At 38.7% G+C, this 13797-nt stretch overlaps 1 pseudogene; it reads right to left on the minus strand.

Moving 5' to 3' along the window:
- Nucleotides 1–582: 582 nt before the first annotated feature.
- Nucleotides 583–12369, minus strand: LOC127447603 (integrin beta-2-like; annotated as a pseudogene).
- Nucleotides 12370–13797: the final 1428 nt, after the last annotated feature.

Genomic DNA, 13797 nt, shown 5'->3' on the forward strand with positions numbered 1-13797 from the left:
TCGCGAGGCAAACGCTACACGATCCATGCAACAGGTGACAAAAACAAGACAGGAAACCTGTGCGAGAGTTCGGCCACACACACACACCCGACAACTTAGACCGAAGTGACAGAACCTCAGCACAACATGAAGACAGCTCGCGACCCGGGCGCGCAACGCGAGGCACATCCATGTTTGTGAGAGACAGACAGACTATTGATGCGAGTGCATGCTGCCAAGATGACATATGTGCGATGCACCCACATCTATAACAGACAAACATGGAGCACGAGTGTCCGGATCCTGACACAGACCAAAACCGAACCAGACAGTAAGTCAGGATCCAGACACCGTGCTCCCGACATGAAACAAGACAGACTGAAGAGCGCACGGCAGGGAATACAACTGAAACCGTGCGCTCACACAAAGACAGACAATGAAACACAAGACTGAAAACACAGACTGACAGAGTGACAGGAAATGTACTATGGTACATTTATACTCTGACATGAACAGAAAAGGCAATTAAATTGTTAACCAGAATTATTAACAATAAATTGTCAGCAAAAAAACATGATTATGGCAGCCCCTCTAAAACACTTTTTAAGTATCAGCTTCTCCACATGATTCAATTGCACACTGTTTATTGTCAAATTTTTCACAGTGCTCATCATCACATTCACAGAATTTGCATAGAATTCTGCCCTCTGTGATGTGGCACTGATATCGTCTGCACACACAGTCTCCCTTTCCCTCGCATTCTGTCCCATTGTCCTTCTTGCACTGTTCTTTGAGTGAGGCCTCGTCCTTTTCGCCTAGTCTGCACTCACAGAGCTGTCCTAAGAATCCAGGATCACACCTATGGACATGTTGGGGGTTGTTTATGGTGGAGATGTACAGTATAATGAGTATATTAAATATTGAGCAAATGTCCTTGTCATATTTCACCCCAAAAATTACAAGAAAGAAATGGAAATTTATATCTAATTCTCGTTACAAAAAATATATTATTCATTACATATTCTATCAATTGCAAAGTATTTATGCATTATGGTAGAATTTGATGTACTGCCTTTATGCTGATTTAAATAAAATAAAAAATAAAAAATCATTGTTTTACCATAATGTTTTTCTCTAAAAGTAAAAAATTATTATATTACAGTAATGAGAATCTAATAAGATTCACCACTTTGGAAAAAAAAAAAAAGTGATGTCCTGATGCATTAGGGTAATACAAATTTTGGTGTGAAATACAACCAGGAAATATGTGAGATTCACCCCGGCAGGGCCTTTTCAATTTAATCAGTAAATTAACTAAAAAAAGGAATAAGAGCAAGGGTTATTTTTCCAGTACCTGCAGCTGCCACAGATGACTTTGCCATTTCCCCCACAGTGGGGATGAGGTTGATTTGTCTCATCACATTTATACTCGCATCGAGATGAAACAATCACCTTTAGTTTTTCACTAAAGCCCAATGGCCCAATGAGGAAAGTCTGAGGCTTAATACATTTCTCAGCTGTAATCATAACACACACACACACACACACACACACACACACACACACACACACACACACAGAAAAAAAAAAAAAACACCTGAAAAGATTCAATTAAGAAAAACAAAGTAATTCACACAGTCTAAAATTTTATTTTATTGCATTTGTTAATATTGCTAATATTAGGAATCTGAAACATTATCCATGGCAACATTAGGCATGCGTAAGATCATTGGCATGAGGAGGAGAAATGCTGAAGGCCAGGATGTCCAGAATTTGTGCAACAAACTGGACAACACTCAGAATGGGAGAACACTCAAAATACTGTATAAATGAAATGTTACCATGAGCAATGATTTAAAATTAGGATCTTTGCAAAATAAGAATGCAAAATTTTGTTACATGCCAGGGGCCAGAGAGGCAGTGCCTCAAAATAAATTCAGATGAGAAAATAATTGCCAATAAAAAGCATAAAGCAAATACTTAAAAATATGACATTGAATAATATATAAACTACAACAATTTTTTAAGTAACACTGTCCAACAGTGTAAATTGTTCAACACTGTCCACGCCTGCTTTCATTGAAGTTCCCCAGCATGTCATGAATGTAAAAAGTGTAACAAAATATAGTAAAATATAAATATCACTTGTTGCTTTGATTGGCTGGTTACCATGTTATTGCGATAATGCCTGTGATGTTTGCAACAGCTCTACAAATTGGCCTAAATGCACAAGTAACTAGTGGAAATGGACGGACTAATTACAAAGTGTACAGCTCATCCACAGTGTTCCAGTTTTTAGCAAGAACTTAAATTAAAATTTGGGGGCCTGGGTAGCTCAGTGGTAAAAGATGCTGGCTACCACCCCTGGAGCTCGCTAGTTCGCTAGTTAAAATCCCAGGGTGTGCTGAGTGACTCCAGCCAGGTCTCCTAAGCAACCAAATTGGCCCAGTTGCTAGGGAGGGTAGAGTCACATGGGGTAACCTCCTCCTGGTTGCTATAATGTGGTTCGTTCTCGGTGGGGCATGTGGGGAGTTGAGCACGGTTGCCACAGTGGATGGCGTGAAGCCTCCACACGCGCTATGTCTCCGTGGCAACACGCTCAACAAGCCACATGATAAGATGCGCGGGTTGATGGTCTCAGACGCGGAGGCAACTGGGATTCGTCCTCGGCCACCCGGACTGAGGCGAATCATTACGCGACCACGAGGACTTAAAAAGCACATTGGGAATTGGGCATTCAAAACTGGGAGAAAAAGGGGAAAAATCCCCCCCAAAAAATTTGTAATTAAAATGTAATCTTAAAATAAAGCTCCACCTCTGTGCCACCTCCCTGACCATCACTGCACCTGCTGTGTTTACCAAGGTTTCAACTATTGGTCCAAAAAAAAAAAAAAAAAAAACATTTAACAATAATATTAATAGCCAGACAACAGCTGATGCTAATAAATTTAAGATACACGAAACATGCTTGTTATTGTAGTTGTTATTTTTGAAGTAATTTATTTATTTGTATTTTTTTAAACATTGAAAAATTTGATATCACTTTGATGTGACTTGGTTTTAAAAAAATAGTATGTTAATATAAACATGCTGTAACGTGTGCTGGCTGCTGGTAATGATGATGACCACAACGATGTGAAGAACCCAAGTGCAGTTTATTTACAAACATGATAACCAGTAACCCCAACTACAAACATGAAACATGACTTGACTATGCACATACACATTCAATACTTGACAACTAGACAATGCAAACATGAGGGCTTAAATACAAGACATGGGAGAACATAAACCAATGAACAAACAGAACTCATAACAAGCTAATTAAACAATAAACCAATGAAAACATGACACATGAACATGGAGGGAAAACAGAAATCACATGACAAGGAAAACAGGAACTAAACATTTCAAAATAAAAGACATGAATCAACAAAATACACATGACGCATGCAAAAATATTATAGTATTGGTTATTGTTGGTAAAGTAATTGGCATATGCAGTAATGCTGCCTTCAAGTTCATCTTAAAAGCCCTTAAGTCTGAGTTGGGCATCCATTATCCATTAAGCAAATACACAATGTACAAAGGCAAAAGCTCCTTTTTAAACAAATACACCTGCAGCACTTTTACACAACCTTAAAGGGATAGTTCACCCAAAAATGAAAACTCTCTCATCATTTACTCACACTCATGACATCCCAGATGTGTATGACTCTTTCTTCAGCAGAACACATTTGAAGAAAAAATGGAAAAATATCTTAGCTCAGCAGGACTTTAAAATGCAAGTGGATGTTGGTCCAACATTTGAAGCTCCAAAAATAACAGACAGTCAGCATTAACATCATCCATACAACTCAACTGGTTAAATTAATGTCTTCTTAAGCAAAACAATCACTTTTGGTGCGAAAAAGATAAATATTTAAGTACTACATATCATCGCTTCTGGTCAGCAGCTGTATGCGCATTCACAAGAGGGCAGTGTTCATGCGGTCTCTCGTATGACATTCACGTTGGCATGTTACGGACATAATTTCACGTATTTCTCTCGGTTGAGACATCCAGGATGAGCAGACAAATGCACCATTGTGAGTAAACAAACAATTACAAATACAGATCTAAACCAAAACCCAACCAAGCTTCTGTACAGCATTCCTCCTACTCATTTGTAAACAGTGCTGCTCTTCCGGGTGTTGTCGCATGTGCATCTGTTCTCATGTGAACATGCCAACATGATTACATCAAACGCACGTACTGCTGCTGACCTGAAGCGGTGATTTATAGTTAAATATTGATCACTTTCACACCACTTTTAAGCACTTTTAAGCACTTAAATATTGATCATTTTCTCACCAAAAGCAATCGTTTCGCTTTGGAAGACATTAATTTAACCAGAGAAGTCATATGGATGACGTTTATGCTGACTGCCTGTTCTTTTTGGAGCTTCAAAGGTTGGACCACCATCCACTTGCATTTTAAGGTCCTACTGAGTTAAGATTTTTAAATTGTTCGTAAAATGTGTTCTGCTGAAGAAAAGAAAGTCATACACATCCGGGATTGCATGACAGTAAATGATGAGAGAATTTGAATGGTGAACTAACCCTTTAATGGTTTATTAATGAATGTTATATTACAAATTAGGGCTGGGTATTGATACAGATTTCCCAATTCGATTTGATTTCGATTCACAAGCTCTCGATTCTATTCTGATTACGATTCAGTATATGGATATATTTCAATATAATTCAGTATATTTCCATTTTGCATATGAAAGAAAATTCTCTCCCATCTAATGCTGTTAATTATACAGGGGACCTTCTATCTAGGTACATTATGGAAATATAAATTTTACTAATTATATTTTAGTAGTTTAATCATTTGTCACATTTTAGCTTTTTAAAAATGAACAAATCCATGTATTCCATCAATAACTATGATATTATATTGCATATATTATATTTTGTTACATGTTTTGTTTAATTGCGTAATTTGTACTATTTACATAGATTTTTTTTTAACATGTTCCAAGAACCTGTACTGTCTCTTTAAGAAACCGGCATTTCTGTAAACAGCCTCTGTAAAGGAGCACATATTTGCCAACACCAAGGTAACTCTAGTGCTTTTAGTTTACAGTTTAGCTTGTCAATTTCTAATATTTGGCTGAAGTTAATAAAAGTTCATAAAAAAAATCATGTATGTTTAGTGTATATTCACGACTTTATGATGCTGGTTTAACTAGTATTGTATAATACATTTATTTTTTACACACCTTTTTCCATCAGGGAAGCAGATTAATTAAAACTTGAAATATATCAATATATTCTCTCTCTCTCTCATATATATATATACACACACACACACGGTTGGGGAGTAACGGAATACATGTAACGGGATTACGTATTTAAAATACAAAATATAAGTAACTATTCCACTACAGTTACAATTTAAATCATTGGTAATTAGAATACAGTTACATTCAAAAAGTATTCTGATTACTTAAGAGATTACTTTGCATTTTATTGTCATTTGTTTCATTTAATATTTAGTCCTTTCAGATGGAAAACATTTATACATATAAATGATGCGATCCAAAGTGCATTTGAACAGCGGTGAAACACTTTATGATGTGTTACATTCATACGAGCAGAAAGAGAAGTTTGGAGCAGAAGAAATAGAAATAAACCTTGTGTAAATTATCAGCTTTACGCTAAGCTAAAATGCTATTTCTATTCATTTTACATGCACAAGTTACCAGGCACGATCATATTTTATCAAGAAGACCTTTGATATTACCTGTTGCAGTATACCTACTTACCTGTGTGTAACTTACTTGTGTATCAACGATCTGAAGTGGCCACAGAACAGGGACAGGGTCAGGAGGCCTGGGAGGCGGCCACAGAGCAGGGACAGGGTCAGGCTGTTTGGCTGCAGGAGGTGGAAACTTAGGGGGCGGAGCCACAGGCAGATCCAGAGGCAGAGCATCAGGAGTAGTGACTTGAGATCCCAATGGCAGAGCTGGAGATGGGTCCGGAGAAAGAGAGGGCAGAGCAGTCGGAGGAGGAGTCTCAGGATGAAAAGCGGGCGGAGCCGCAGGAAAAGCAGGAGTTTGAGAGTCAGGAGGTGGAGATTCAGGGAGTGAGGGCGGAGCCATGGAAGATTCAGAGGGCGGCGACAAGGGAGGCTCGACGAAGGCAGGCAGAGCCAGAAGAGGCTTGAGGGGCGGAGATGTGGAAGGCTCGGGGCTAGGAACTGTGGGAGGCTCGGGGCTAGGAGCCATTAGTGACTGGGAACTGACCTCTGTGGTCGAGAGCACAGGCAGAGACTGGGGAACAACCTCCGTGGTCGTGAGCACTAGCAGCAACAGGGGAACGACCTCCGTGGTCGTGAGCACGGGCACTGACTGAGGAACGACCTCCGTGGTCGTGAGCACGGGCACTGACTGGGGAACGACCTCCGTGGTCGTGAGCACGGGTACTGACTGGGGAACGACCTCCGTGGTCGTGAGCACGGGCACTGACTGGGGAACGACCTCTGTGGTCGTGAGCACGGGCACTGACTGGGGAACGACCTCTGTGGTCGTGAGCACGGGCACTGACTGGGGAACGACCTCTGTGGTCGTGAGCACGGGCACTGACTGGGGAACGACCTCTGTGGTCGTGAGCACGGGCACTGACTGGGGAACGACCTCTGTGGTCGTGAGCACGGGCACTGACTGGGGAACGACCTCTGTGGTCGTGAGCACGGGCAGAGACTGGGGAATGACCTCTGAGGTAGTGAGCACGGGCACTGACTGAGGAACGACCTCTGTGGTCGTGAGCACGGCAGAGACTGAGGAACGACCTCTGTGGTCGTGAGCACGGCAGAGACTGGGGAACGACCTCCGTGGTTGTGAGCATGGGCAGAGACTGGGGAGTAGGAGCCCTTCTTCTCCTCTTCTTCCGGACAGCTGGGAGTGTTGTTACGGGGATGGTCAAGGCTACTGGCATTGGCTCTGGGACGGTCTCTGTCCTGTGTGTCAAAATGGCGAGGGGTAATGGATGTCCAGCGTGACTCTGACATAATCTGAAAAGGAAAGATTCTCCGCCTCCAGAAGAGCTGTATGTCTGTGAAAGTTTAGTCCCATTCCAAAGATGGTTCTGAGATATGAGTCCGATATAGTGGTTTTAGCAGCAAGTTGGTAAAACTTAGCTGAGTATTCCCGGAGAGGAAGATCCTGCCTAAACAGTTCCATGAACGCCCCCGTCGGCTCCATGCTCTTGGTTGATGAACAAGCTCCGCGAGCGGATCTTCATCCATAATGGCAGCAGCTCCGCTGGGTTCCTTTTCTTTTTTGGGCTGGCCTCTCTGTAATGACACACCAACACAGGAACTGGACATGAACCCAGGTGTGGGAGTTTATTGAACAGAACACAGAGGAAACTGGTAAGTAGCGTGAGGTGAGTATCCAGGCAAGTAAACAGTCTTATTAACACAGCCGTTCGTAAAACCAGAGATCATAGGCAGAAGGTGATCAACTGATCGCCACTAGGATCCACAGATCTGTATTTCTAGTCCAATCCTTGCAAAAACAGGAAACATAAACTTCAACCAGTTTTCAGACTCTCAACATCCATAAACTGAGGAGCAGGTCAATTTTTAAAGGCATAATGCACATTCAGGGTTTTCAAGTCACTTATCTTGCACATCCAGAGCAGATCGTTGATAAACAGGTAAGTTAACACACAGGTAAGTTATTTTCCTCTGAAGCAGAGCAAAAGGTGAGTCCTAGGAACATACAACAAGGCCAGGCACTGACAGAGTGTGAGTGTGAGGTTTAAGTGCAAGTCCAAACAGGGTGATGATGAGCTGCAGGTGTGCATGATTAACACTCAGGCGAGTGAGAGCGGGTGACTGACGGAGTGAGGGAGACAGCAGAGTGTGGCATGAGAGAGGGAGTCAAGTGGATCTGTGACAATAGCCCACCGTTCCAATGTTTACCTTTCACGCTGTTGCAACAGATGGATCTGTTTTGGAAATTATCGTTATTTCACCGCACTGCAGTAGAAAAAGTAACTCTAAATGCGGCAACTGGCCTGGGTAAGTTGAAACGGTACGGTTTGACGATGAGAACTGTTCGGCCTGATAGTGGAAAAGCGGTTAATGTTTATGTTGTTTTTTATCAACAACTGATTGTAAAGAACAGAAAGGATATTAAAAGAAACATTATTCAATGACAAATGGGTTGCATGGATCTTGTCTTTGGACACACAGACATGGAACAAGTCAAACTTTTTCTCTCAACACACAGTGAAAGGATGTTGAACTATTTCTCTGATATATTACTCAATCACTGGTGTGTGAAATATGAACATTTACCAGCCAGTGGCTAATCATAGACATTTTTAGTTGAATAGCGCAACACTTGGTTGCAAATGCGAGCGATTTTCTCTCATTTTAGAAGAGGGTTGCGCATATAGTAAAAGATCGATCTTGGGATTTAAGAAACGATATTGAGATCGTTCCAATGAAGATTGCGATGCATCAGAAAATCAATATTTTTACCCAGTCCAATAACAAATTATTAAGAAATCCATGAACGGTGAGTCATTAGCTTTACATTAGTTGACTATAAATTTTGTTATGTTTAACAAATGAATATTACTGAAATAAAGCACTTACTATTTAAAAAAATTGCCCCACTTTCATGACAACACACCCCTTCCAATGTTGCAACTAAATCATCTAATCATCTAAAATGTTGAGTTTCTTACTGGTAAATACAACTTAGCTTTGCCATTCATGTTTTTGGAAGTCGTAATAACTACAGTATTTCCGACTCCACTTGAAGGCCACATTAATCTGCTCAAAAACACTCAAAGTCACATCATTGAAGGAAAAGGTAAGTTATTACTACATGAAATATTACCCAAAATGAGCAACACCAATGCAAATAAAGAATAAAGAGTAAAACGGTAAACAATATGGCAGTAATTTGCATGATTTTTCATGCAACTGCACTAAAAAGTCCAGAGTCCATAAGGGTGTGCGTGTGTTTCAGGGGGCACTATTAACAAGAAAAATTAAAGATGAAACTTTGTCAAAAACATTGCAGACCCCTGTGCTTTCACTTGCAGGCACTAACATGGGGAAGTATTCCAGTGATTCAAATTTAGGTGTGCGTAATGGTGTAAACGTATCTTCTTCCCAATGTCCACATTATCAGGTCACTGGGCTTTTCTCCACCTTTACAGACCAATGTGTATTTCAAAGATATGAATTCTGAGAGGGTATCATGGGCCACAATCACTTTTGAGGTTAGATTCTGTTTAAACCCCATAGAATGTTAAATAGGCCAAAGCTCTGCTCTGGTAGCTGATTTAGAAGACTTTTGATAAAACACATCACAATTCAAAATCCAAATGCACTCACATTGTATGCATCCACAATTAGTTTGACTACATTGTTTGAGTCTTCAGAAAGCAGTCCAACAGCAGATTTAGGGATCAGTTTGCTGAGCCCCTGTTAAAGAACACAAAACTGTGGTCAAGTACACCATTGTACAACTACTATTAAAAGATTAATAATAAGCAGATAATGACCTCCCCCAGTATATTTTATTATACACATCAAATCAAATCAAATCAAATCCCTTTATTGTCACTCAACCAGTGGGTGAAAGTCGTGGGTGCAGTTCCACGCAACATAGCAGTATGACATCTGATTTACACATAACACAATTTTCACATCTTGTTACACAACACAATATACAATATACACCTAATAATATACAATATACAGTATACACAAAATAAGAAGACTATATACAATAAAAATAACATACAATATACAGTATACACAAAATAAGAAGACTGTATACAATAAAAATACACTGTATTGTATAAAAATTATATAATAATATAAAATGTATACACTGTATAAAAATTATACATTGTCATATGAACAACCAATCAGCAATTAGACTGATTTAAGGTTCATTAACCTCACAGATTTGTATTTTTAAGATACACAGTTACACAGCAGACTGCTGTTCAGTGAGCGAAAGAGTCATTCAAACCAATTCAGTGAGGCAGTGAGTTGTCTGACCGGTTAAGTCCAATGACTCCTATGTTCAATTCGGATTGATTCACCAATTAATTCAACTGATGCAATAAAAAGAACCACACCAATTGAGTGTTTCGTTTGCAAATTGGACAGCGTGTTGCACTGTTTTTGAGCTGTTGAGCTATTGGCTCACGGGCACCTTGATTCAAATCTGGTGACCGTAAAAATTGGTTGTATGTTTTTCCCCTCCAGCTTTCATGCTATCTGGCCAACAGATGGATAGTCCTGAAAACAGATCATGCCATAGTTTTGACTTTTTCATGGTTTAGTTTAAATGTTCTTAACATAAATACCCTGAACTGTAATACTATTAATGAATCTTACCCAGACATTTCTCTTGATGTACTTTTTGTTGACTAGTTGACAGGTTCCATTGTTTGGTTCTAGAATGGCAGCGAGTTTTCCATCACCTGCATGTGGAAGCTGTCATCTGTGGCAAGCACCAACAACCGAGTGCTGCTGTTTCCCCAACCAATATCATTCTGTGTGTGGAAAAAACATTTTTCTTTTTTATTTGCTCAAATCAGTGGTTGAAGTCAGAAAAAAATGGATTCTGGAATGTGTGTATGTACAGTACTGTGCAAAAGTTTAAACTGCCTTAAAAATGTTGCATAGTGAGGATGTCTTCAAAAATAATGACATAATTAGTTTTCATTTATCACTTAATGCCAAACAAAGTCCAGTAAACAACAACAAAAAAAGCTAAATTAGTATTCGGTGTGACCACCTTTGCCTTTAAAACAGCACCAATTCTCTTAGGTACACCTGGACACAGTTTTTCTTGGTTGTTGGCAGATAGGATGTTCCAAGCTTCTTGGAGAAATCGCCACAGTTCTTCTATCTAGTTAGGTTGTCTCAATTGCTTCTTTCTCTTTATGTAATCTCAGACTGACACGATGTTCAGTGGGGGGCTCTGTGGGGGCCATGACATCTGTTGCAGGGCTCCCTGTTCTTCTATTATAATCTTTGCTATTTGCAAAAGTAATGTTTGGGAGTCTAATATTTATATTTCCTAGTGACACACTAAAGCTGAAGATATAAATAATCATCTTAAGACAAATGCTTTTGTGAAACATCTTATGTGCCTAAGACATTTGCACAGTACTCTATAAACACACACAGTATATATACTGTATATAGAGAGTATATACTGTATAGTATGTACAGTATATATATATATATATATATATATATATATATATATATATATATATATATATACTGTATATATATATATATACTGTATATATATATATATATATATATATATATATATATATATATAGGAACACATTTAGTCAGATAAGTGCTGTCAGTCGATTAAAAAAAATTTAATTGCAAAATTAATCACAGTTAATTTTGTAGTTATTCATAATTAATCGCAGATTTTTACATTTGACACTATATATACTTATTATTCTGTCAAAATGCATTTATTTCCATCTTAGGAAATAAAACAGAACAATGTGTAACAATATTTATATTTTATTAACATTTTCCAAACAAAGCCTTCCACAGTATGAAGACAGATATGCACTAAAATAGCACCAGTTCAAGTAACATTAAATGTTTCCCAAAGTCTAATTGGGAGGTTGAATAATTGAAGAACTAGTCCCCCATAGGTTGCAGTTTCATTGCAATTGGCATTAAATATCTTAAACTCTCATCCTCTACGATATTAATCTGCCTGTAGACTGTGGCTATCCACTTTGCTACAGCAATAGTTAAGCCGCATTCGTGATTTGCGTGAGGGCGGCAATGCCAGTGTCAATCATTGCTTTGAACTCCACATAAAAAGCGCTTGCAGACAAAAACGTGTCATTCTGCGTTTGGCTGATAGTTAAGACTTGACATGCTTTTGTGGTAATTTAAATGCGCCTTCATAGGCTACATAGGCTGAAAAATACTTAATTTCTAGTCTCATCTGGGCTTGTTTTGTCCATCAAATTACGTTAAGAGTTCCCTTCTCAATCATTTGATCACTGACATGAAAGTGCTGTTAATTCTGACAGCTCTAATAATTACATGATATGTTGATTAATTAATCAAATCTAACCTTGCAGACTATGCTGGCATCCAGACTTATGGAAGGTCCAGGTTACCTGCTACCATTGTTTTGAATGTGTCCCCATTTTTTGTCAGAGAAAGGACATGCTGAAAGCCAAATGCTGGTTGACATGATTCATTTTTGTCCGAACAAGGTTTTTGGAGCTTCTCTTCATTGGTGTCAGTGAATGTAAGAAGCATCTTGTCAACAAACAAACCAAAACCTGAATCAGGAAAGGTGGTTCATTACCTTTTAAATGCTAATTCTTTTTTGGTGTGTGTGAAGTCAACATGAAATTCCATTCACAATCCATTTTACTTCTTTAATGTGATGTTACTTGGAAAAAGTGACCGTTCCATCCGAAAATCACTCACCATCATGCCATCCCAGATGTGTATGACTTTCTTTCTTCTGCTGAACACAAACTAAGATTTTTAAATGAATATCTCAGCTCTGTAAGTCCATACAATGCAAGTGAATGGTGATCAGGCATTTGAAACTCCAAAAAGGAGATAAAGTCAGCATAAATGTTATCCATAAGACTCCAGTGTTTTAATCCATATCTTCTGAAGTGATCCAATCGGTTTTGGGTGAGAACAGACTAAAATATATCTCCTTTTTCATTATAAATCTTGACATCAGCAGTCTACTTGGCTATCATGATTTCAAGCTCATTTACACTTCATTAGCGCCATCTAGCACTCTGCGCATGCGACAAGCACTAGAAGCGTAATCGAGCTTGAAATCATGATTGTGCCTAGAGACCAGAGCATGTGAGTGAATCGGAGCAGTGTGACACTCTGCTCAATAAACCGCTCAATGCGCATGTGCTCTGCTCAACCATTGATGGCCCAGTCGAACGCTCTGCTCAAGTACCGCTCACACTCACCGGTACAAAACAGTTTGCTCAAATCCCGCTCCAACATGAAATTTCTCTGTAGTAGGCTATAATTGTTTCCATGCACGTACACATGTACCGTCTTGGTGAAATATAGGCTAGGCTATAGGCTGATATTTATTCAATTTTGAAATGCTTAGTAACGTACACATCTGAAATTATGTGTATGTATTTTTGTGTTTTAGTATATAAAATCTCACTGTTTATTTTGTAATGGTTTACAATGGCTGTTACCAGACCTTCGTTATCATTTGTAATCAGTCAAATATTTCTCCAAAAGCACATATGTCAATGAACATCTTCAAATAATGCCATAAAAAAAATAAATTTCAGTTCTGATTACCTTTATTTATTTTAAACAAGTAATCAAACATGCCTCTACAAGTGATAAAACATATGTGTGCAAATTCACACTTTTCAGATTAAACTGGATCTGAGTGACACATCCGACCCAGAAAAACAATCTTTTCAACTTTAAAGTTTGTTAGATTTGATTATGGCAATAATGAAAACGTGGACTGGTACCAGGAAAATATTCAGTTGTCTCCACGAAATGATTATTACTGTAGATTTCATACATTAATAGGTTACTGATTTAATGCTATCAGACTTTAGGTCTGTAAATTAAAATAAGCAATTTCTCATCCCAATTTTGTCTTTAGTTTTAAAAGGAGTATTAAGTTATCCAGATACGATTTTCTCTTTTTCAGTATTGTTGCTTGATTAATATTCTCTGCAATTTTATAAACTATAAAAAGAAACTTCCTCTCAC

The sequence above is a fragment of the Myxocyprinus asiaticus genome, chromosome 10 (assembly GCF_019703515.2).
Source record: "Myxocyprinus asiaticus isolate MX2 ecotype Aquarium Trade chromosome 10, UBuf_Myxa_2, whole genome shotgun sequence".
NCBI lineage: Eukaryota > Metazoa > Chordata > Actinopteri > Cypriniformes > Catostomidae > Myxocyprinus > Myxocyprinus asiaticus.